Source organism: Crocodylus siamensis, chromosome 4 (genome assembly GCF_052110815.1).
Source record: "Crocodylus siamensis isolate JL-2025a chromosome 4, ASM5211081v1, whole genome shotgun sequence".
Classification (NCBI taxonomy): Eukaryota; Metazoa; Chordata; order Crocodylia; family Crocodylidae; genus Crocodylus; species Crocodylus siamensis.
In genome coordinates, this window is record NC_143398.1 from 72,421,869 (window position 1) to 72,448,871 (window position 27,003).

The following is a 27,003-nucleotide window of genomic DNA, read 5'->3' on the forward strand; positions in this document are numbered from 1 at the left end:
TTAAGTCTGAAAGGTTGAGAATATTGCTGTGATGGATACAAAATTCAAGTAACAGGTAAAGGAATAGTACCATTTTTAAAGCAGAGAATAATTTCCATTTTGCAGAACACCAGATTGGCATGCATCCCTGTGTCGGAACGGCCATGTGTAGTTGACAGTAAGCATTTGTCTGGCAGTGCTGGGAGGAAAATTTCAGCACCTCAGGGAAGCTCTACAATATTCTCAGGCTTCAAATTCTGTCATACTGCTCAAAGAGGAAAAGTTTACACCAGGAGATCCTCAGTGACTTCCACTGAAGCCAATGGAGCCCCGACAACTTACACCAGGTGAGGATCTACCTGTCTGACTGATTTTAAAAATGTAGATGGTGACCCTTTCCTTCTCCAATCCTTTGTCTGTCCTATCTACAGAGCTTGTAAGCTCTTTGGAATAGGGACTGTCACTTAGTAACAGCATGTGACACAACAGGGCCCCAGTCTTGGCTGGGACCTTAAGGCATTGCACTAATGCAGATAAATAGTGGGCATAATGGGTAATATGAATTGGATGAAATAACATGCTCAAGGTTTTTTTAGTACCCTTGTAATGACAGCTTTTACTGCTGGAAGCTCATCACCAAATGATATTGCACTTCAGTGGAATCTACCTGGTATTTTTTCAGTTGTTCCTGGTAGATGTGCTGATCACAGTTTTCTTTTGCAAAGGAAGACACCTGAATGGTTTGTCACCAGTTTCTCATCTTTTATATTCTTCCCTTTTCCACAACTTAATAATATGAACCAATTTTAGATAAGCTCCCAAGGGCATCGGTGTTACAGTGCAGTTCTCACACTATACAACTGTCAGTGTGGGATTGTAGCTGTGGTACAGGAGCACAACTAACAGAATGTTTCTCGCAGGGACAGCACTGATGAAAAGCTGAGTATGCGTTGTACACATTGCTGCAGCTGCCTCAAAAAAGTTTCCATTTTTAGCTCTTTTATTTTTAACTAAATTAAACCGACATGCTGCTGATATATCCCACACCTTTCAAAAAGACATCCTGGACTGCACTGAGCACAGTACCATGTTCAGCAGCACAGTGTTTGTAATGGCATAGGTAGACTGCACCCACACACATAGCAAAGGTTTCCAAAGAGCAGACTTCAATGTATTTGCTTCAGTGTAAATTCATACATTTCACTGAAAAGTATTGTCAAGATATGCCTCCACTCTCTGTCACAAAGAACAGCAAGGTTCACACCTTTTATATTAGTGTAATGCTTATGATGAGCATTGGTTTGACAATGCTGAAGAATAGCTATAATGGGCTTGATCCTACTCCCTGTTTAAGTTGATGGAAAAACACATTTTAACTCCAATGTTGCAGCACCGGGGGCAGTAATACAAGCATATTACCCTGCTGCCCTCAAAAGGCCATAAACACTGACCTAGCAAATTGTCTTTTGAAGGACTGGTTGGTTCAGTTTCCATGTCAGTTGGGTACTTAGCCTTTCTGATCAACTGTTAGGACATGACTACACCACAGCAACAGCATGCCCCATCCAGGATATTCCTGAGTGCATTTTGCCTACTACTGCCTCACCAAACCCAGACACCAAATCGAGTACGACTCCAGTGAGGCCATTCCTGTGGCCACTCTGCCTGCTCTGAAAATGTTGGCTTCAGGCATGCTTGAGGGTAGCTGCTGGGTTCCAGATTTGGAGGGTGCAAGCAGGAGGAGATGGGGGCCTCTTTGGAGCCATGCCAGCCAAGGCAGGCTGCCACATGCCCTGAATGCCAATTGTCACTTGGCACATGTTGTAAAGGCTTGATACTAAGAGATGGGGAGCTCCTGTTAAACCAATAGGACTCCTAAATGTTACTTCCTCTAAGGGTCAAGCTCACCATTTGATCCAGGAGTAGCCAAGAAAAAACATATTTATGGGCCTGCTTCTATCTCCATTGAAGTCATTGGTAAAATGGCTGTGCTGATGGTTTACTAGAAAGGGCAGAAGCGATCAGAAAAAAACAACAAACTATTCTTTTTGTTCCAATGTTGTCTTTGGAATGACAGTCTCACAACAGTGACAGTCTCACAGAAGTGAAACCAACACATTTCAAAAGTTTAGGTTAGATATTTTCATGGGTATTAGAGTCTGAAGGAAAATATACACAAGAGAAACTAACAAGAGTTTATATATACTGGATAAAAGCCATTTCTTCTCAAAACTGGCACTGAAAGATTATGAGGAAGCCAGCTTTGATCATACTGGCAAAATTCTCCTGTGTATACCGTGTAACTTGCTTATTTTCAACTCCAGGAACAGATGCATCCTGGAAGATGTTGCTCAAGCCTAATAATTGCAAATTACTATTAGGCTGGAGCAGGAAAAAATCATCCATATGTAAATTTTACAATAATGTTGCTTATTCTGTCAGTTAGCAATAGCATCAAGTGAAATTTATCATGCATTTTCTTTTCTCTATTTAATTTAAAGAGTCCCTGCCATGCTCAGGCAGCCTTTAAAGAACATAGACCATATTGTGGGTGCTCATTTTGGCATCATACAGTCATAAAAGAACCACAAATACTCCAGGGAGTATTCCAGCACTGCAGGAGAGTAGAGAGCTGATATAAGCAATCCATCATAGTCCCTCTCCCCCAGGAAGCGGCAGTATGTTGGAGATAGAAGGGGGAGCAGCTGCAGCATATAATGCTACGGACAACCTGAGCTGCCCTGCAGCCTGTAGGCATCATAGGTAAAGCTGCCTAGCAAACACAGCCCTCAGGCCATTCTAACCTTTTCTGATATTTTGGCTACTTTAACAACCTAGTATGCGGTGAATTCAAGGTGGCATAAAGCATCTTGGTTCTCCAGCTTGCACCTCCTAAGCTGTGGTATGCAGAAAGTACAGCTCAGAATCAGAGCCTAGATTTGCTAAATTTTTAATTTAGTGTCTTGGCCCCCAACCCTGTCCTTCCTTTCTTCTTTGCATTCTTGCGATAAGGTATTTATCAGCCATGCACATGCCACCCTGCCCCCAACAAGTGCTTCCCTTTAAGTCAATGAATTTGCCATGCTTGAACCCTTTCAACTCAAATGTGTTAACCTCTGAGCTGGGAAGCCCAAAACAGGGTTCTGCAGATAATAACTTGTCTGTTCAAAGAAACAGCTTGAAATTTAGTCTTTATACTTTTTAATCAAGTTCTCCTTTAAACCTGTGCTGCTAGCATAGGATGAGGAGAAGAAGTTTGCCTACCTATTTCTGTTCTTTCAAGGAAGAGTGTCAGATGCAGCTCCTATCACACCTCATCCTCCAGGCCCAAGCTGCAATTTGAACAGGAGCTACACTAAGGCTAGGGACAGACATTACACATAAACTGGTTTAAGTGATCAGAAACTGGTTTAAATGTATAACAGAACAGATGTTCAGTGTGCATAAACCAGTTTCAAAATGGCCAAAACTGGTTTGAGATAAACCTGGTTGAATGTAGTATCAGACTTAACTAATTGAGCTCAAACCAGTTTATGCAATGTCTGTCCCAGACCCTTTCCTGGTTTAACTTAAACTAGAGTCCCCCAGCACCCCAGTGTACTCTCTGCACTGGGCTCTCTGCTCCAGCGCAGCAGGGCTGGCCCCACCCCTCTGCTCTCTAGCCAAGCAGGGACAGGCAGGGATGGGGATCTGGCCAGAGTGGGGTTTAATTCCCCACTCCCTGTCCCACTGGCAGGGACCTGAGCTGGGCCTGCCAGGTGCAACTGTGGGCTGGCATGGCCCCTGAGGCAGAGGGGGCAGGGAGGGGGGTTATTCCTCCCTCTGCCCCCACTACCCTTGGGGGACAGCAGGTAGTTCTGTCTGTCCCAACTACCACTGCTTGCTGCCTGCTTGGGGCAAGCAGCGAAATAAGCCCTCTCTTCCGGACGCCAGAGGGAGGGGAAAGGACCCTGTCCCTGTCCCTGCCCCTGCCTAAGGGGCCCTGCTGGCCGGTGTCTGGTCATGCCCTTACCCAGTCATTGCAATAGCGGTGGGGGCAGGGCCCTTGATGGGTGTAGCCATAGGTGACACATAGGGGAGGCACTGGGGGCGGGGGACGGCACGTGCCTCCCCTGAGATTGGCCCTTGCCAGCTAGGGAGTGAGGAGTGCCTGTTTTGCCACTATCACTTCCAGGCTCAGCAGTTGGCCTCTGGGGGACCTCCCCCTCCCGCCAGTTGGTGATCAGTTGCTGGTGCCCCGCAAATTCAGGAGGCACCAGTCACCCATGGGTGGAGCATTCCCTGTCATAGTGTTGGGAAGTATGAGCCCCTTCCCGACAGGCCAGTCCCACTGCAGGATGGACAGAGTTGCAGTGGACTCTGCACAGCAGCACTGGGGCTTGGAAGGGACCAGAGCCTTCCAAGCTGCCACTGCTGCAGTCCGCAGTAGCTTTCCTCGCCCTGCAGCGTGGCCCCATTGGGGAAAAGGCTCACACTCAAGGAAACAATGATAGGGGCTGCTGCCCCCATCATGATTGTTACCCCCTCACAGCTGCAGAGGCCAGGTGGGGGCAGGGCCAGATGCCAGCCAGCAGGGTCCCTTAGGCAGGGGGCACGGTTAATCCCTCCTCTGCCCCCAGGGCACTGCAGCAGGGTCTGCCCACCCCGACCACTGCCACCATCACCTGCTCTGTGCCCGGGGCAAGTGGTGGAATAAGCCCCCTCCTCTGGACACCAAAGGGAAGGGTTCAGGAAAGAGGTTATTCCGCCGCTTGCCCTGGGCAGAGTGAGTGGTGGCCATGGCAGGCAGATCCCGGTGTGGTGCCCTGGGTGCAGAGGAGGAAATAACCCCACTCCCTGCCCTCCAGCTAAGGGGCCCTGCTGGCTGGCATCTGGCCACTGGAACAGTGAGGGGGAACGACCATGATGGGGACAGCAGCCCCTATCATGGTTTCCCTGAGCGCAAGCCTCTTTCTGAAGTGGGGCCACACTGCAGGGTGAGGAAAGCTGATGCAGACCAGTGGCAGCAGCAGCTTGGAGGCCTCTGGCTCCCTCTGAGCCTCAGTGCTGCTGCACACAGCATGCCACAGCTCTGCCTGCCCTGAAGCAGAGCCACCCCACTGAGAAGGGGCTCACACTCCCTGATACTATGATGGACTGCTGCCCCCAACAAGGGCCCTGCCCCCTTGCTGCTGCATTGGCCAGTTGGGAGCGCAGCCAGACACTGGCCAGCAGAGCCCCTTAGGTGGGGGCAGGGATGAGGCTTATTCCTCCTCCCTCCCATGTCGAGCCGTTTATTCTGCCACTTGCCCCAAGCAGGGGGTGAGTGGCAGCTGTCAGGGCAGGCAGACCCAGCTGCTGTCCCCTGGGGGCAGTGAAGATAGAGGGGTGTGTGGCAGAGTACATTTAGTGCCTGCCTCTTTAAAGGTTATTGAGCAGTCAGCAGGGCAGCCGGCAGGTGCCAGCTAGCTGTAATGAGGCAGTCACCTGACTGCAGGAGGGCCCTGGGATTGGAGGAGGGGGATGAGCAGCCTCCATTTTAGATTCAGGACCTCGGGGCTGTGGTGGAAGAAGAATAATTTCTGGTTGAGTTGTTGGTCAGAACACCCTAGAGGTAAAGGCAAGAGCTAGGGGATGGAAGGAGGGTCCTGGCCCTGGATATGACTGAAAACTGTACCCTGCTGGGGAAGGATGGCCTGATGGTACTGCCAATGGTGGGGCAGTTCCCCAGAAATACCAGGCCAATTGCCTCCCTAGTGAAAGGCAGGTAGGGGTGCCTAATAACCCCAAACCCCACACCCTAGTGGGTTACCTAGGGTGGGGGCCAGGCATGTCTCTGGACACCTGAGTCCCATGGGGTACCAGACTGCAGTAGGAAGTGGGAGCTAGGCATGTCTTTGGACACCTGAACCCCATAGTGATGGCTGGCATGTCTCTGGACACCTGAGCCCATAGTGGGTAAAGACCCTGGTGGCCTCAATGAGGGGGAATAGTGATTCAAGTAGAGAGTAGCCTACATAGGGTAGGGTGTGTGTAGATGACCTGAAGTGCTGGGCATGTTTGGTGCAGAGTAGGGTCAGTTAACAAGGACCTGAAGAGTTGCACCAGGGGTGTGCTGTGTAGGGGAAGTGAGAGCGATCTGAAGTGCAGCACATGAGCCAACCCCCACGAGGAGTTGACTTAAGGGTGAACCCCAGGTAAGTATATGGATACCTGAGGTTACAGTTGGGCTGGAGGCTATGATTGTAATAGGGTTAAAATCTGTCAGTGTGAGAGCACCAAGTCTGTATGCTCCAGTGGGGAATGAGAGTCCCAGTGAGACAATGGTGCATTGGTCATGGTGTGAGGCACTGTAATGATTTGGATGACATCTGTGAGGCATGGAACAGAAAAAGGGAAGGTTGGAGTTGTGTGCATCATCCTAGGCACCAGGCATTAAAATGGGCAGCCTCCCACATTTTTCATCAATCTTTTATACAACAAGTTGTGGTAGGTGAGAGTTGGGCAGACTGACCAGAACAGGTGAGCAGGCTGAGGATGTTTCTCAACCCTGAATAGGCAGCCTGTTACAGGGGGGAATAACCCCCCTCCCTGCCACTTCTGCCTCAGAGGGCCATGCCAGCTTGCTGTTGCAGCAGCGAGGGGGGTGCACCCAGCAGACCCGGCTTGGGTCCCTGCCAGTGGGACAAGGAGGGGGGAATTAAACACCTCTGGCCAGTTCAGCCAAGGCTACAGCTCGGGCTGGCCATGCCTCTTCTCCCCAGCACAGCTTCCTTGCCTCTGAGGGCATGCTCTAGTGCCTCCTGCCCTGAGCCAGCATCTCCTTAGTCCACAAGGAATATCTGTGCTGTTACAAATCGGTTCAACCTAGCCAGGTTAGACTAATGTGCAAAGATTGTATCAATTCAGGCTTTGGCTTTTTGAATATCTATCCCAAGCCTAAGGGATTCCCTTCTCCCTTACTTAAACATTTGCTAAATGACAGAAGTGCAATAACTGACACCCTGAGATGGCCCCTCTATCACTGTAATGGCAGCCTGACATTAGCTTTTCACTCCTCCTTGTGTATTTTGAATCAAAGCATTTGTTTCCCCTTGAATTTTATTTTGGGACCGTCTATCTCTGGGGTTCAGCGTCAATATCGTGTTCTATCATTTTCATTCTATAGCTTGCTACTGGGTTTTTTATTCTAGAGATGCTACAGAAACGTCTAGTGAGCTATTCTGTTTATACTTCATTTTTATGACACTCCTAAACAAGCATGCAAATCAGCTGACATTTCCTGCTACCTTCCTGCAGTCAGTGCGACTTGGAACTATGAACACAAAGCTTTCCCAGATAACCTTAATCAATGACTGACATAAATGATGGCAGAGAACACTATCCTGTTTGTGCCACTACCAACACATGGGTAATGACACTGCTATAATAATGTAGATGTCAAGATGACCCTGAATGGGCTCACTCCATTTCCTGAACTGTGGGGAAATAAAACAGACTAGCAGCAACTTCCAAAGACTGTTCCTTACTAATGATGAGAGTCCTCTAACACTCTTCTCATTAGCAGTAAATGAACATGGAAGCAGCATCCAAGCATCAGTGATTGGGAGTGGTCTATAAAGGTGAGCAGGTAGCTGCTTGCTTTTTGCCTCATAAATAGCAGAGATCAACTACAAGGGTTTGAGAGCCTGGATCCAATTATTCTCATGCATGAGAGCTATTCCATTTAATTTATTGGCATCACTTGTAACTAATGCTGTGGTGCCGAGCAGCCCTGATATGCCATTGCCTCTGACTCCCAAGCCACAGCCTCCCGCACCAGTCCTGCTGGTGCCCCTCACTCCGTGCCTATCCCCCACTTGCTCCTCCTAGCATCAGCTCCCCCCATGCACCAGGACACAGGTCCAATTGCAGCTTTGTCCATCCCCCGCTCTCCGCCACTGCTTTGTGGCACTGAGCATCCCTGACATGCTGATGCTGGTGCCCTGCCCCTGCGGTCGCCCCTCGCTCCCAAACCACAGCTCCGCCAATGATCCTTACTCCAGACCCACAGCCCCTGCCTACCCCCCTCCATTTTCTCCCTCTTGGCAGCAGCACCCCTGGGTGCATATGTGGGGTTTGTGTGTGTGTGTGGGGGGGGGAGTTGGTAGGCAGGTGTGGGATTTGTGGTGCAGCAGCAGCAGGCCCTCTGGGTGCTCATGGCCGTGGCAGGCAGAGGCCCCCCCTGCAGTGTGCGCCTCTGGCTGAGTCCTGGGGCCTGCATGTGCTGGGATGGAGTTGGCCTGGCCCGCTGGCACATACCTTCAGACCAGACAAGGCTGGCTCCATGCCAGCATGTGCGGATCATGGCAGTGCAATGGGGAGCTGTGCACCATTGGAACAGGCAGACTCTGTGCCTCCATGTGGGGCTTCCAGCAGTCCAGCAGGAAGCCCCATGTGGAGGCAAGCAGGAGCCTGCCCAGCCCTATAGCATGCAACTCTATGCTTCCATGTACAGCTTCCCACCCAGCCTGATGGCATGCAGGTCCCAGTCCACACAGCATCAGACCAAGCTGGCCTCTAAGTGGGATTTCCAGCACTCCAGTGGGAAGCTGCACATGGAGGCATGGAGCCATGAGTAATCAGGCTAGCCAGGCACCATGCCTCTATATGTGGCTTCCCACTGGAGTGCTGGAAGCCCTACGTGGAAGGATGGAGGTGGCCATCCCAGGCTGATGGCATGCCACAGCAGCTCAGCACTGCTCCGGCCCCCAGCATGCCACATCACCTGAGTTGCAGCGCTGCACCGTGGCTACTGCCGCCTCCTCACAAGACCAGGTAGCAGGGCAAGTGGCCTGGCTGCTCAAAACTGCTAGGCACCTGCCCTGCCATCTCTACAGCCAGTGGGGCTCAGGGATGCTGCCCAGGTTCTCCCGTGCTGGCCTAACAGTGCCCACGGACAGTACCCCATTCCCTCAGCCCCCACCCACAGAGCCCTGCTGCCCTCCCACTTGCCCTGATGGCTCTTCCAACAGTTCCCAACCCCCTCCCCCCAGCCCTGGCAGTCAATCGTACCTGACCCACAGGGACCCCCCCAAGCCCTGCTGATGCCCCCCAGCCTGCAGCCCCTCACACCCCAGGCCTGCCAGAGGGGTGCCCCAGTTGTCCCCCAGCCTCCTGAAAGCCCAACTTACCCCAAAGGCTCCAGGTAAAAAAGTAAGCCTGAGCCAAGCCCTGGCTGACTCAAGTCTCAGGTCCATCCCCTTCCCCTTCTCCTTCCCCCTTGGGACAGGACTTCGGGTTTGCCACCCTTTTTGCAAGAAGTTCTTACAGGCTGGAACTCCTGCAGGCCAACCTGCAGACAGCTATCTGCAAAAGTGGAAAATCCACATGCATCTCTGTTAAAGTGGAAAATCCACTTTTTTTCTCTATTAAAAGGGAAAATCCATTTTTTTCCCCCCTGTTTTCCTGTGGGAAACAAAAAACCCAGATCCCTGTTCATAACAGTCATTTTCAATGACTTCCATATGATTGACCCAAGGTTTTTCATTCTACATGACCGCATCTTCCCGTAGGAGCTACTTTCTGTTCAAACAATGGAATCATGACCGTGCTGACTGGGTAGCAACCAGAGTTACTGTGCAGTAGTGTTGCTGAACAGCTTTTAGATGATGCACACTGCGCAGTAGTGTGGCACTACTGCACAGTAGCATTGCATCACAATTTGTGCCATGTAACACTACTGCATAGTAGTAACGACCTACTGTGTAGTCAGCATCTCGTGTAGACATGGCCCGTGAATCTCAACATATGCAGGGACAGGAGATGACGCTTGAGAACTGTCTGAAAAGTAGATAACTCAGTTCCAAAAGAGAGAACCACCAGGGACCTTTGCAGACAGAATGAAAAACCTCTTCTGTCCCTAACACGAGCACCAAGAACATAAAACAAAGAAAAAGTACTGACAGAAAAGAAAAATAACTATTATCCCTGTCTGGAGGCCAGACAGAGAGTAGGGAGGGAATCTTATATACTTAAAATAGATTTTAAATAGGAATCACATATTACAAGTAGGCAGAATTAAAATGGATGGGGAAGAAGGAATAATAATAAAGCTTACTTCTTATGCAGCTAGTGATAAACTTGACTGATGTTAGTGAAGACAATTACAAGGGAAGAGAGAGATTCTGCTGATCTGCCCCACCTGTCACCATTCAAAGGCTTCAATGGGGCAGATCCTAACTGGATGTATATTGTTATAGTTCCACTGATGCCAGAGAAAATAGGAGCCTACCCTAGAATCTGCCAGTTTACGTCATATAATTACCATAAATATTTCCTGTTCTGAATAGGGGGAAAACTCAGATAGCTAAGCTTAGTTACTGGTGACACAGGCTAACTTTCTGGGATTTTAGGGGACGGGTTTAATTCATAGTATGGAAATGGAGATGATCACTGTGATAATCATTATGTTGCTTTGCTCTCTCTTTGCATCCTATGCATAAGCCATTTGTTTTGCCTTAATGACTATTCCTAGCAGGCTGTTGATTCTTTAAAATGTACACTTCCGTGTGACTTCTGCATAGTGCTTGTTTGTTGTTCTGTAAAAAAAAAAAAAAAAAAAAATGTGTTGCAAAATACATATTTATTCATCTTGAGGCCTCTGTGATCTGAACACCTGGATCTATCATCAAACGCTGTTCAAAAGAGAGAATCTATGCCAAGCTGATGAGAAGAGAGTTCTGGAGTAAGTCAAGCAAACTTAAAAACCAAAGCCATTACTATTTTGTTTCAGTAGAATGGCTTGCAAGATGTTACAGAATAATGTACTCCATTCAAGAGTCTTTCTTCATCAGTCTTATGTCAGGGTCATGATCCTAGAAAAAATGTTTTTTAGCAAATGTGTCAGAATACATAAGATTATCTGAATTTTTATTCTTATGTTTAAGCCTGAGTGTAACAGGCTTGGTGCCCCAGGGGCAGCCATGATGTTCCCGTAATGCTCTGGCTCTAGGCACCCTCTCTTTACCCTCACCTGCACACCTTGAATGTTCTTAGTAAAGTTTGCAAAGAGAAGCTGCCCCAAGGCCCTAGAGCAAGTTTCACACTGGCCTCCTGCCTGCGGGTTCCCTTCCGATCCTGTTGGACTTACTCTAGTTCCCACACTTAGTTTGCCCTCTTAGCCCATACATGTCCCCCCAGGAAACCTACTGCCTTATCATGGTCTCCAAAACTCACCTACAGCTGTGCCCATGCCCCACAGAAGTTTCCACTCATCATTAGTTGCGTACTTTGCCCCAAGCCACCAGGCCAAGTCAGGGCTTCACTCCCTTGCCAGGGCCGCAACCCTTCCAGCTTCCACCCCCATCCTCTAGTTGGCTCGTTTCTGCCCAGACCAGCTGCACCAGGCCTGGCTTCTTCAACTCCATCCCTTGTCTCACCCTCCTGGGCATTTTTCTTCGCTTCTCCTGGGCTCTGGGCCTCCTGGCCCTGCTTACCTCCCACAGACTCTTAATCTCTGCCATTCTCAGGCTTTGGGCCCCAGTTGCTGCTCCTCTCTGAGCTGTGGTCTCTTTAGCCCTATCTCTACCCCTCTTGGGCTACACAACATCCTGTGCCAGCAAGCTAGAACCTCATGTGCCTCCCTGGTAATCTGGGACCTGCTCTCACCCTTTTCTAGTCCCACCCAAACCACCAGTCTAAACTATAAAAAAAACTGTAAGCCCTTTGGCTGTACCACAAACTGCCCCACTCTGGTTATATTTCTGTGCAAGCCATCCAAGCCTTACTTGCAGGGCCCATCAACTCAAGAGACATCCAGGCTGTATTCTGCAGCCTCTCACTTCAGGAGCTTTTTCCCCTCCAGCCTGTAGGGTCAGATTGACTCCTCTGGCTTAGCCCTGGTATTATATCTCCCAAGCCCTGTCCCTTCCAGTCAGGGGACCTCCCCCAGCTACCCACAGGTGCTTTTTGATTAAGCTTGCTGGCTTCACCTCATGGTAGCTTACTGCTGCTGCCTAGCTGCTGCAGGAGTGTCTTGTCTCCCCTGCCAGACTGCTGAAAGCAATGATAATGCATAGGGGTTGCATGTGCACCCCCTGGCAGCATTGGTGTACCCCTGGCACCCAGCATTCCTGAGTGGGAGCAGGGGGCAAGTGAGAGTGCTGATGCCCCCCCTGAAAGTGCCAGCTGGGGAGTGTGCCAGGAGAAGCAGTCCCACTGCAGCCAATCCCACCGATGTGGAAGTGCCAGCGGTGTGCCTAGAAGTGCCAGCAGTGCGCTGCTGCCAGTTGCGGGTCAGCAGGATTGGCCATGGGGGAACCACCCCCAGCATGTGGGATCGGCAGCGGGGGGACTCCCCCTCAGTCGCTGACTGTCGGGGGGGGGGGGGGAGCAGGAGGCACCAGTTGCTTGTGGCTTAAAGGTAACCCACCCTGCCATATGCCACCCCTCAGCCTTGTAATTAGCTCCTCCTGCTGCTCTTTCCTCCTCAAATAAGAGGAGACTCCTGGCTCTTGGTTACACCAAGCTACTCTCAAAAGGAAGTCATGCACAACAGCCCTGATCCAGGAAAGCGACAGCTGGTTGGGAAATGAAGACTTTAAAAAAAAAAAAAAATTCACTGACAGTTTTGTCAAAATTTTCAAATTTCAAAAAATAGAAAAAGATTGCAATACTTTAGCAATCTGATTAAAAACAACCCCCTGCCGCCCTCCACCCCCCCACCAAGGAAAATAGAACAAATTCTGAATATTTTAAAAAAGTGATCACTGAAATTTATCCTGCCTTTGATTAGCACTGGGGCAGGCAGATTCCTTCATCTGCACAGAACGCTTAAGCATTCTGGTCACGCTCCCTGTCAACCTACACCAAGCTCACTGAAAAATGAAAGTCAATACTGCTACTTCTGAAAACTCATTGGGCTGCATTTTCAAATCCCTGCCTTCACTGTAACCATTCAAAAGCAATTTGATTACATAATATACAACGTTTTTCAGTCGATGCATATTTATATGCAGAAATATGCCACAATATCAAAATCTGCGCAAGCATGTAGGAGATGGTTTTTAGCTTTAGGTGACAGTAGCTATGTAATGTAAGCTGTTTTCTGTGGTTCACCTCTCAGGTCAAGGGGCTAGAATCTATTCTGCCCACTAGGTGTGTAAGTAGACTTGGTACCTGATGAGGCTCCCAGGTACCCCAGGAGCAGGGGGAATTCCCCCCCGACATACCCCGACTGATGGGGGAACAGAGCCCAGACTGGGCTGAAGGGTTACTCACTTTCCCTTCAGTGACCCGAACTGGAGGAGATGAGGTGTGGGTGGCACCTTCACCACACTTTAAGAGCACGGCCTCCCTGCGTGTGGGAGAGCATGCAACTGATGATGTCATAAAAGTATCCAGGGCATCAGCAAGCCCCGGGACATGGCACAGGAGCAGGGGCAGCTTGGGCTGCAAGGAGCCTCCTTCCTGACCAAGCTGAATCTGGAGAGTGTGCTGAGGGAGCAACCCCACGCCAGCACTGGGGGAAATCAGGAGCCTCTCAACCCTTGAAGATCAGCAGTGTACCTCCTAAGAGCGAATGGTAGGACCCACCATGAGAGTGAGTCCACCAGACAGAGCCTTGGACACGTGAGTCCCATTCCCCGGGTGTAAACGTACCATATGTTGGGGTATTTTTGATGTTCAGGTTTCTTTGAGTTTGGATCTTTTCATTGCTGCAGAAGTGGGGTTAGTCAGGGAAGTACACCTTGGCATAATCTCAGTGACCTGGCAGGGACAGCCAGCTGCCACAGACTTTTCCCTCTCCAGAGAAGATGGCTGAAGTGAGAGAGCTTTCACCAACCACCCCAGACTTTGAAACTGAGTAAGGGAGAGATTTAACCCAATTTCAGGTGAGGTGCGACAGACTAAGGCAAGCATGTGGCACTGAACTCTGGTGGCTGCCATGACTTTATTTGGTTAGTGAGTGGATGTGGTGTAGGGGAGGTGAAGCCCCACGTCACTTGCTTTTGCAAGGAGCCAGCCCGAGGGTGGAGTGACATCCTGTTTTCCAGGAGAACCTCCTAACTTTATACCAACAAGACCTGGTGGGTGAGTAGGACTGTCCATGCCAGGTAGGGAGTCCCTACATGTCCAGCTCTCCCATGCCAGGCACAGTGTTCAACTGCAATCTTATTCCACCCTGATCAAGACCCTGAAAAACTGTTAATAAAAATGGTGGTTGGATTCTCTACCAACTTGCTGCTTTTTGTGGCTTAATCCTAAGGGGCAAATCACAGTGTGTTCCATTTAATGTGTCTACTTTTGGATTTTCAGAGACTCAAACAGGGTGGAATGGAAATTACAGTTAGGTGTCTAAATCCACTTAGATGTCGAACAGGTGGACTAGAATCTGGCCTCAGAAATACAAATTTAGTATTTGTTTCTTAGTGTTATTTTTAACATTAAATCTTGCAGTTAACATTTTAAATATGAACAGAAGGCACTTGCTTCCCTTGCTAGGGAGCACTATTATCGTTATTCTAATTCCACTGGTCTGCTATGGCTGTGAGTAAACGTGTGCAATGTGACCGTGAGGCTTATCAGTTATCAGGCATGTCTACACATTGCTGTACAGTGATGTAGCAATGCACTACATTGCTGCAGGGCGCACTACAACAAGGTAGTGATCATGTGGGTCTACACATGATCGTCTGTGCATTGCTGTAGTGGAAGGAAGTACTAAAGCATGGCATGGTAAAGGAAGTACTAAAGCCTGGCACCATAGCAATGTTGCTGTATGGCAACATGTAGATGTGTGCACCTAGTTCATCTTTTGTTTCACTCTTTTTCTCAAGTCCACCCTTTCAGTAATTTGACTTCCATTTTATGTTATTTCTGTTCCCTGCTGAAGTAAAAGTTACATAATATCAACTTCTTTGCCAAGAAGATTCATTTAATTAATAGACATTGATTTAATAGGTCACATTTGAACAACAGGAATGGGAACAATTATTAGCAAATACTGAAAATGTATTTAATTAATAAATGCATTCTTTCAGACAGCAAAATTGTATTGAATTTTAATTTCCTGGGGTGCTGGAAAATGATTCTTTAATAACTGTAGGCCTGATCTGTAAGCTAATTGAATTCAATAGGAAAACTTCCATTAACTTCAGTGGGATATGGATCAGGCCTTATTGCATTAATCACCTAGAAAATTGCTTTTCATCCATCTAAACCTGTTGTTTAGAAGCAGCCAAACTTGGCTTTGCCCCTTTATCAATATGAAAAGTGAGGCAAAACCTTGTTCAAGGTCTCACAGCAAGTTGGTGTCAATCATATTCCAGGACTTGGCCCTCCAGGTCTATGCTCAGTCCACCAGACCATAGAAGCAGCCTTTTATTATTTACAGAAACTAATTTACAATTATTTACAGTACACAAGTAACAGTTTCCTGCTACCTTTGTGACTAGCCTGTTTCTGTTTTGTCAGCCTGATGTTCCTACTGACCACACCTACTCTTATAAGATAACATACTTCCTAGGCACCGTGTGTGTCCAGGAGGACTTACTCTATGTCACAGCTGCCACTTCAAACAAAATATTTCTTTGAACAGAGGTTCACTGAATTCATAACCATTTTCTTGATTGAACATGCAGATTAATTCCATTGATATGCTGCTACATTAGGTGCACAACTCCCATTGACATGTTCAAATAATAGGCTTGTGTTCCCCTAATAACTATTAATTACATTGGAAATTTTTCTTGCTCATTTGAAGCCTTAATTCTGATCTTATGTCAAATGATATTTGGTTAATGAAGGTTGTACCTGTACATTTAAAATAAGGTCTACCACAAGATTTTTGTAAGCTTTCTAATTCCTGGCTAGTACACAGAGGCCATTGCCAACCTCAGACAAGTGATATTTACATCCTGTTTTCTGTATCAGAGGTCAGTGAAATTTTCCTGAGGACATTTCTTGAGAGCACTGTTTATAATTGTGATAAGCATAGAAGCAAAATAAATATGTTAAATTCTTGTGAGGTATGTACATCCTTTTTCTGTTGTTTTTCTGCTGAAATTATGCACTGAAACTGCACACACAGTAATGTACATATGCATTCTATATAAACTAGAATCAATTCAACAAACTAGACTGTGAAAATATGCATACACTTCATAATATGGGACTAAATTCCAAGAGGAAGTTCAAGGTAATGCAGGTTAGACTGACCTTGATTCTATCACATTTTCTTAGGCTTCTTACACTGACTTACTAAAAAGCATGAGAGAATAATATAAGGCAGTTAAGCACTCAGTGACTTTGGTGATGGAGATGGATAGATGGGTATATTTTGAGGAGCTATTATAATTTGCGAGAAAGCACAAGTTAAATTTGGACTTAGATACCTTAAATTACAATTGTTCATCTCCTGCTAGGTATTTTTCTTGCTACATTTCTCTTTTTGAGCCTTTCTGTAAATTATACCAAGTTAGACTGGGAAGTTGAAATCCTGGGCCCACTGACATCAATTGCAAAATTCTCATGGACTTGAACAGAGCTAAACTTTCAGCCAGATGGAAAAAATGTTGGAAAATAGAGGTGTAAATCATCCTTAGGCAAGTGATTCTGAATCTAAATGGATGCATTTACACAAACGTTTACTGTGGAGTTGCCTTATTAGCTCACCAGTGGGCATGTCTACATATGCTATTAATTCAAAGTAGGCTTACTGTGCAGAAAAAATATTGTGCAGTAAGCCTACTGGGGAGCTGATGTGCTCCCAATGGGACCAGCCTACTACAGAACTGCTACCACTCTGCTCTACCCCCCTGCAGCAGCCAGGGAGAGCTCCAGACTCCCCTTCCAGCTAGCTCAGAGGGCTAGCAAGGGGCACATGATGGTCCCAGTGGGCATGGGACCAATAGAGTTCTGCCAGCTGCAGTGGCAGCTGTCTCCTGGCCCCATACACATTGGGAGGACACCTGATGTGCATGAGGCCAGGAGAGAGCTGGCTTTGCAGTGGGCAGAGCTCTCCCAGCCCAGTGCACATCAGGAAACATAGCTGCCAGGATGTGGGGCAGCTGTGGGTGAATCTCTTGCTGGGCAGGGGGGCACAGGCTCACTAGCAGCTGCCCTGCTTGGCATGGAGCTGCCTTCTCCAGGGAGGAGGAGTATGGCTAGGAATCCCTGTCCCCTGTGGCCTCTTGCTGGCTAGGCTGACAGGAAGCAAATCTGCTCCCAGCCAGTCTCTACATGTCTTTTACTGTGCAGTATCTACTGCACAGTTAGTTTATACCTGTAGTTATAGATAATAGCTACCTGTGCAGTGGACTGATTTACTACACAGTAAATATGAGCATGTCTAGACAGTGACACTTTACTGCACAGTAGACTAATGTATTGCGCAGTAAAGCATCATGTATAGACATAGCCAGTAAAATGTCACTGTCTATACATGTAGTGCTATTAGGCTGGAGTAAACTAATTAATTCTGCTGTAGGATAGTACTGCCAAACACATGTTCTATCTTACGGTGAAGTTAATTACTCTCCCACAACACACATGTAGACACCGACAGAGCTGGCTGGGGCAAAAGGGTACTTGAGTGTAGGTGCCGCCTACTGGATAGTCCCACACTGAAGCACCCTCATGCCCCAGCCAACCCCTACGTAGCACATTGAGCTAGGTCAGAGCAGCCTCAGGCTGGCAGGCTGACCCTGTAATTCATAGAATCATAGAAGTAGGGTCAGAAGGGACCTTGTAGATCTTCAAGTCTGACCCCCTGCTTGGGCAGGAGAAAAACTGGACTCGAATGAGTCCAGCCAGATAGGCATCAAACCTCTTCTTAAAGACCCCCAAGGTAGGAGCCAGCACCACTTCCCTTGGAAGTTGGTTCCAGCTCCTAGCCACCCTAACTGTGAAGTAGTTCTTGCGGATGTCTAATCTAAACCTACTCTCCAATAATTTGTGTCCATTATTCCTTGTTATGCCAGGGGGTGCTAGGGGAACCAGTGTCCCCCCTAGTGAGTTTATAGACAGTCACCAGGTCCCCCCTCAGTACTCTCTTGTGAAGGCTGAACAGGTTTAGGTCCTGCAGTCTTTCATTGCAGGGTCTGCCCTGTTGTCCCTGGATCATGCGGGTGGCCCTCCTCTGGACCCTTTCAATGTTGTCCACATCCGTCCTGAAATGGGGCGCACAGAACTGGATGCAGTACTCCAGCTGTGGCCTGACCAGCATCGCATAGAGGGGGAGGATCACCTCCCTGGCTCTACTTGAGATGCATCTGTGGATGCACGACAAGGTCCGGTTAGCCCTGCCAACCGTGACCTCGCATTGTCGGCCCATGTTCATCTTGGAGTCAATAATGACTCCAAGATCCCTTTCTGCCTCCGTGCTCTCAAGAAGGGAGTTTCCCATTCTTTAAGTGTGCTGCTGGTTTCTACTGCCCAAGTGCAGCACCCTGCACTTGTCAGTATTGAAACGCATCCTATTTATGTTAGCCCACCTCTGTAACCTATCCAGATCTTGCTGCAATCTTTCCCTCCCTACTAGCGTGCTCACCTCACCCCAAATTTTGGTATCATCAGTGAATTTAAACAGGTTGCATCTCACCCTGTTCTCCAAATCACTGATGAAGAAATTGAACAGCGCAGGCCCAAAGACCAAGCCCTGGGGGACTCCGCTGCCCCCTTCCCCTCGGGTTGAATATGACCCGTCCACCACCACCCTCTGGGTACAACCCTTGAGCCAATCTGCAATCCATCTGACTGTGTAGGCATCAATGCCACAGTTGCCTAGTTTTTTATGAGGATGGGGTGGGAGACGGTGTCAAAGGCCTTGCTGAAGTCTAGAAAGACTACGTCCATGGTGACACCTGCATCCATTGCCTTTGTGACCTGATCATAAAAGGCAATCAGGTTGGTCTGACATGACCTGCCCCTAATGAAACCGTGCTGGTTGCCCTTGAGCATCATCCTTGAAGCCGGCACATCACAGATGTGCTCCTTGAGGATCTTCTCAAAGAGTTTCCCTAGGATTGAGGTAAGACTGACGGGCCTATAGTTGCCTGGGTCCTCTCTCTTCCCTTTTTTGAAGATGGGGATCACGTTAGCTCTCTTCCAATCATCCGGCACCTGGCCTGAGCACCACGAGCGCTTGTAAAGCCATGCCAAGGACCCTGCAATAACCCCAGCTAGCTCCCTCAACACCCTGGAGTGGAGAGCATCTGGATCCGCTGACTTGATGAACACATCCAGCCCCTCCAGAAGCAATCTAACCCGGTCCTCCCCAGCCTGAGGTCTGGAGGCATTCCCCTCGAGTCTGTCTGGCATCACAGCAGGGAAGTCCTGGTCCCTGCACAAGAAAATGGAGGTGAGGAATTGGTTAAAGTGTTCCGCTTTCTCCTCTGGTGCAACCACCAGATTGCCCAGCGTACTTTGCAGGGGCCCCGCATTACCCGGTGCCTTCTTCATCCTCCCTATATATTTGAAAAAGGACTTTTTATTATCCTTGATCTTGGATGCTAGTCCTAGCTCTATGTCCACCTTAGCTTTCCTGACAGCCCCTCTACAGGCCCGAGCAGAGGAGGTATATTGCTCTTTGGAGATAGCACCCCCCCTTCCACTGGGTGTACATTGCCTTTTTCATAAGCAGACATTCCCAGATGCCCTTGGTGAGCCAGGGGGGCTTTCAGGCACTCTTGCCCCCCCTGCCTCTTGTTGGGATGGACACCCTTTGGGCCCTGAGTATTGTTTCCTTAAGGAACGACCACTTGTCCTGGACACTGAGTTCCCCTGTCTTCAAGGGCCCCAGCGCCTCTCCTACTAGTCTCCTCAACTTGTTGAAGTTGGCCCTCCTAAAGTCTAGGGCTACCGTCTTGCTGCAGGCCCTTGACACCCTGAGCTGGATGGTGAATTCCAGCAAGCAATAATTGCTATCGCTCCGGTGGTCAAGAACCTGCAGGCCCCTTACCAGGTCATCACCTGTGGCCAGGACCAGGTCCAACAGGGCGTTTCCTCTGGTGCACCTCCTGAATTAAGTGGAGGTCCTGTATCTCAGCCAGGAACCTCCTGGAATGGTCCGTCCTGGCTGACTGTTCCTCCCAGCAGATGTCAGGTGTGATATGGTCCTGAGCACACACTTAAATGACGCACCTAGGAGTAATAAACTCCAGAGTGAACTCAACAGAGTTTATTCATTCACTTTAATACAACATGTAGACACCCCGAATGTGTCCAGACTTGATAGAGGGTTTATGCGGGGCAGCAGTGGACTAAGGTATAAATTGTACCATAAATTTGTACCTAAAAAATTTTCCCCCTAAATTTAGTTGTACTTTGAATGTAAGTACATGACAGGTTTACTCCAAAGTATCCTCAGTTTACCTCAGAGGAAATGTGGAGTAGATACATGGCACAGCATTTACTTTGGAGGAAATGCAGCTCTCTGATATAACATTATTTTTGAGGAAGTGAAAAATAAATTTACCTATGGAGATAATTACACTGATGTTTGTACTGTGTCCACTTCCTATGTCACTCATTCCAAGGTAGCCATTGGTTTAATACGAAGAAACTCCCACACCACATGGGGGCCAGGCCCTGTAATAGGGCCTACTTTAGGCAGCCAGCCTGGGAAAGCGAGTTATGTGTCTGCTGACATTCCTGTGTCTGCAATCATTCCTGTCCTCCCACTCACTCTTTCCTTTAATCTCCTGCCACTCTTATATTTTCCTTCTTCATCGACTTGCAAAACAATGATTTGGTTCACTGCTAAAACTGCCAGACCTACCACTTTGGTTGTGACAGAACTGTTCAAGTATTCATAGGACTAGTATTGCAAAAGAGAGAGATGCTATGAAAAGAAGAAATGGGACCCCCAACTGAATGTGGGAGAATGAGTCTAAAAATAACCCATACTTGAATATTTTGATCTGTGTGGCTGTGACTAGGTATAGGGAGACAGGAAGGTTTACCAGAAAAAACAGCAGTATTCCTAAGTAAAAATAAGTAAGTCGTTTGGATCACTATACTGCTGCCATCAAATGAATAGCAATGTCTTAAAAAATTATAGTATCAGTTGGCATAAAATAAAAACTCCTTTGTTATCCCCTGCACTACTAACACATCTAACACAATAAACCCAAAAGTGGGTTGTAGCTATTCTGTTTCTTAAATAGGTACTGTAAAAAATATAATATTCCCCCTCATTTCTGCCCTCATTCTCTCAATATTCTCCCTTGTTTTATGCATCATTTATTACCCTAATAACTGAAATCTTTAGAATAGCATCACAGAAACCTACATACATTCAGTTCAAGTGCTGTACACTTTAGAGAGAACATGAAATATACTCAAATCACAGCATTATTTTAAATTATAAAGTATCTGGGTTTCAGTAACATAACTAAGGCAGTGAGGTCAGGGCAGCAGCCCCAGGTGCTGACTTGGGGGAGGCAAGAAAATAGCAATTGACGCCACAGCCACACAGTTGGCGCAGACAGAAGTGCATCTTCCTGCTGTAACTGAGAACACTTTGCAGGAAGCCTTGAATTAAAATGATCCCCTGGAACAAACAGAAGTTCACTGTTGGTTCCAGGGAAGAGGGAAATCTAGCTTCTGGCTGCCAGCCTGCAGCTGGATTCCCCTAACAATGGCCCCTCCTCCCTCTCAGCATGTCCCCGTTTTCAGAATGGGAGAGAGGAAAGGGAGCAGAAGGAGCTCATTCTAAGGGTTTCTAAACTGGTGCTGGAGGCTGGAGTGGATGACTTGGACCCCCCCCCCCACCACCTTGGGGGGTACTCCAAAACTCCCGCCCCACCTTCCAGCAGGGTCTGAAAAAACTCCAGACCGAACTCCCTCTACTCCCTTTCCCCACTCCCATTCTGAAAACTGCAGCAGGCTGGGAGGCAGTGCAGACACAAGTTACAGAAGACACACTGTTTTGAAACTTCTTCATCTGAGCCCTAACACAAAGTGGGTTCAGATTTTTGCCTGATGGACCATTTTATGAAGCTGTCTGTAGCTGTGTACTTGTGTTTAGTCATGGCTGTAAAATGTTTTCTATAAACAGAGTGGGCAAAAATTGTCACTTTTGTCTGCACCCAGTCATGCTAGCTGCACAGCAGCAACTGGACATTTGTTGCTTCTTCCATGTGTTGCAGCTGCCCCAGGTGCCTGGCTGACTTGTTACTCCTTTGCTGGGTTTAGTATGAAGAAGATATTTACAGCTGAAGCTAGTTCAATATATTCAATATTGTGTATATAGCAACAATCTGAAAGTACATCCTGCCACATAAAGGAACAGCCTAGCTCTTTGTTTGACATGTTTCTGGTTAAATCCATTTTCACTTAGAAAACTAGCAAAACAATGGTTGAATAATTTGGGGTTGCCTTGATCCAGGAAACAGAGATGTGAGCTAGCAGTGAACTTCAGCTCTGAATACACATCCAAACATCCACCAAAGTCAAAGGTTTTCAGGCATACTTCTAATAATAATGTGTTTTTTGACAAAGGATGCCACTCAAAATTTTCCCCAGAAATATTAAAAAAGCTTCAGTTATTGGAAAAGGAGAGCATCCTTCTGGAGTTTGACTACAAAACGCTTAAAGTTTTGCAATACCTTAGAAAAATAAAAAGGCAGATTAAAGTCCCTTATCTAGAAAGATACCTAAAATAATTTAGGGCAACAATATAGTTTCTTTCCTATTAAACACAGTTAAGAAATGTCACCTGCAACTGAAGAAACAGTTAAACTATTTATTCCTGTGTAAATAATTGATTTTTAAGGTCACTGGCTGAACTGAAAAAGGCAGGGGGGAAGGAAGCGGAACGGACCCCTGGAAAAATAGGTTAAATAAAAGGTATATAAAATTGAACTTTGTTTTTTATTTTAGGTAGATCTGATCTTGAAACAGGTTTTGTTTTTTTTTTAATATTATTATAAAAATGTGACAGAGTTTGACTTTGTCAAGGTTTTTCAGCCAAAATTACTCACTACACTTAATCCAAACTGCAATTTTGAGCAAAAAAATTATAGGATGAAAAAAATGTTGTTATTGTTATACATTAAAGTGCAATTCTGATGCATTCTAATTTTTTACACATTAGTAAGCAGCCAGTGATCTTCTAAGTAAGACAGGCTTTGGCTTCCTTGACACTGACCATCAAATCACAACAAGAGACATGCTCGGATGGGATAGGCTCCACCTTTACCCTAAAGGTAAGCATCTGTTTTCTTCTAGGTTGGTGGATCTCCTCCAGTGGGCTTTAAACTAGGCTCACTGGGGGAAGGGGAAGACAAGGGCGGAGGAAACATTGGACTGCCAGACCAAGCTACATCCAGCCTAGGCCAACGAACGGAACATATACACAGGTAAGCGACAGGGGCCAGAGTAATGCTGAAAGAAGGGGGCCAGTGCACACACCCACATGAGGCCTCAAATGCCTCTACACAAACACTTGTAGTATGGGAAACAAGCAGGAGGAACTTGCCCTCCTGCTAGTGACACCAACCTGGACATAATGGAGATCACTGAAACATGGTGGGACCCAGTGCATGACTGGGCAGTGAATGTTAAGGACTATAGGCTGCACAGAAGGGACAGGATAGGAAGGAAAGGTGGGGGCGTGGTGCTCTACATTAAGGAAGAATACATATCCTCGTCAATTAGCAAAGAATCAGAGGAAGGGCACCCTGAAGTGCTTTGGGTTAGAGTACAAGGCAGTCGTGGGGAAAGAGACTTAACGGTGGGGATCTACTACAGACCTCCCAACCAAGGGGAAGACCTAGACCAGGAATTCTTAAGTCAGCTCACGGAGGTAGTTAGGTCAAAGGATGTGGTCATCACAGGGGACCTAAACTTTCCACACATCTGCTGGGAAGAGCAGTCAGCCAGGTCTGACCGCTCATGTAGGTTCCTAGCCCAAATGCAGGACCTCCATCTAACCCAGGAGGTGTACAGCCCCACCAGGGGAAATGCCTTGTTGGACCTGGCCACGGGTGACAACCTGGTGAGGGGGCTGAGGGTGCTCGACCACCTGGGCGACAGATCATCACCTCCTGGAATTCACCATCCAGCACAAGGTGGCAAAGGCCTACAGCAAGACAGCAGACCTAGATTTCAGGAGGGCAGACTTCAATGAGCTAAGGAGAATAGTTGGGGAAGCACTGAAGTTCCGGAGGGGAGGGGAGCCAGGTGTCCAAGAAGAGTGGTTGCTCCTTAAGGAGACGATCCTCCAAGCCCAAAGGGAGGTAATCCCAACATGGATCAAAGGGAGCAGGAGGGCACATAAGTCCCCATGGCTCACCAAAAGCATCCAGGAATGTCTCCTAGCTAAAAGGGAGGCGTACACCCAATGGAAGGGAGGGGCCATCACCAGGGAGGATTATATTGCAGTTCCTCAGGGATGCAGGGGGGCAGCCAGGAAGACCAAGGTGGCAACGGAACTGGGACTAGCTACCCAGATCAAGGACAACAAGAAGGCCTTTTTTAAAAACACTGGGGGCAAAAAGAAGGTTCCAGGTAACATGGGGCCCCTGCAGGACACGCTAGGAAATTTGGTCGTCACACCAGACGACAAAGCTAACATATTTAAACATTTCTTTGCCTCCATTTTCCTAAGCAGGGACCGGAAGAGTCACCCCCACTCTGGACCCCCCTTAGATCCCAGGGGAGGCACACCTAGGTCAAGGATTAGTGAGGAACTAGTTAGGGAACTTCTGGAGGGACTAGATGTATTCAGATCAGCTGGTCCAGATGATCTCCACCCTAGAGTACTGAGGGGATTGGCTGAGGTCATTGTGGGACCCCTGGCACGGCTTTACGAGCACTCATGGTGCTCTGGTGAGGTGCCAGAGGACTGGAAGAGGGTCAACGTGGTTCCCATCTTCAAAAAGGAGAAGGAGGAGGACTTGGGGAAACTATAGGCCAGTTAGTCTTACCTCAATCCTGGGCAAGCTTTTTGAGAAAATTATTCTGGCACATATCCACGAGGGGCCAGCAGGGGAGATCATGCTTAGGGGCAATCAACATGGGTACTTTAGCAGCAGGTCCTTTCAGACCAACCTGGTGGCCTTCTATGACCAGATCACCAAATCCTTACATGCAGGGGTAGCAGTGGATATAGTCTTCCTGGACTTTCAGAAGGCCTTCAACACTGTCTCTCACCCCATTCTCATCAAGAAACTGGGGGACTGAGGTGTCGACACCCACACAGTCAAATGGCCTGCCAACTGGCTGGAGGGCCGCACCCAGAGGGTGGTGGTGGATAGGTCATTTTTGACCTGGAGGGATGTGGGCAGTGGGGTTCCCCAGGGCTCGGTCCTTGGGCCCGCACTGTTCAACATCTTTATCAGTGACTCAGACGAGGGGGTAAGTAGCACCCTGTTCAAATTCGCTGATGACACTAAGATGTGGGGGATGTGGGCATGCTAGAAGGGAGGAATAGGCTACAATCAGACCTAGACAGGTTACAGGGGTGGGTGGATAAGAATAGGATGTGTTTCAACACCGAGAAGTGCAAAGTGATGCACCTGGGGCGGAACAACCGGCACCATACCTACAGGTTGGGGAACTCCCTTCTCGTCAGTGCAGAGGCAGAAAAGGATCTTGGAATCATCATTGATGCCAAGATGAACATGGGCCGGCAGTGTGGGGATGCAGTCAGGAAGGCCAACTATACCTTGTCATGTATCCACAGATGCATCTCAAGCAAGTCCAAGGTACTCCTCCTTTATGCGGCACTGGTCAGGCCGCAGCTGGAGTACTGCGTCCAGTTCTGGGTGCCGCACTTCAAGAGGGATGTGGACAACATGGAGAGGGTCCACAGGAGGGCCACACACATGATCAGGGGGCAGCAGGGCAGACCCTATGAGGAGAGGCTACGGGACCTGAACCTGTTCAGCCTCCACAAAAGAAAGCTGAGGGGGGATCTAGTTGCCTGTTACAAACTATTCAGAGGGGACCAGCAGGCACTGGGAAAGTCCCTGTTCCCCCAAGCACTACCAGGAGTGACTAGGAATAATGGTCACAAGCTGGCAGAGGGTAGATTTAGGCTAGGTATCAGGAGGTGCTACTTGACTGTCAGGGCGGCTAGGATCTGGAACCAACTTCCAAGAGAAGTGGTGCTGGCTCCTACCCTGGGGGTCTTTAAGAGGAGGCTAGATGTACACCTTGCTGGGGTCGTTTGACCCCTTTACTCTTTCCTGCTATGGCAGGTGGTCAGACTTGATTATCTGCTCAGGTCCCTTCTGACCCTAGAAACTATGTAACTATGAAACTATAAGGTACAAATAATTTCATATATTAGTGGCTTCCCTCTTAGTGCTCATGACATATCAGCTATCATAAAAGCAATTTGTCTTTCCATTGTATCTTTCATTAAAGTTCTCAAAACACTTCACTAATACTTAAGAAGTTTTACTCTCTTGAAGAAGAGCTAAAGATAACTTTTATTGTGGTCCCCAGTTGGGAGAAAACTGCCTCGCTGCAGTGAAACACTTGGTTTAGTCATACTTGTGCAGCAAAGAGCTTACAAATTTGACAAACAGCAGTTGCTCACCCAGCTGCTAGAAAGACAGCTCCAGTGACCATCAGTGATTAAACACGTGTCATTTCATATTAATGTTTGTTCTCTTCCTACCCCAGGTAGTTTATCAAGAGGAGAAAAACAGTTCAGAAATCAAGCCCATTGAACTTTCATGCTGGAAAGATTTCATTTTCTAGTAAAACACAGCTTTAAGATTGGTGGTGACAGTACTTTTTTCAATAAAGTGGTTTCTCCACAGCTTAAGCAAAATAATGTCCTATCCCATTAGCAATAACAGCTGTTTTGTGATCTCCTGATTCAGCTAAATGGAAGAATACCAGCCTAGAAATTGTCCCCACCCTGTGGGATAAAGAAAATGATCTACCTATGGTGTTTGGATAACGGTCATTCCATTTTGATTATTTTTTATGCGTCATACTCCAACTAAGTGAAAGGCAGAAGACACTGGATAAAAGCATTCCTTTCTCTATGTGGCTCTTTATTGGTAGTGCTAGAGGTTTGTAATTGGAAATGAAAGGCATCAG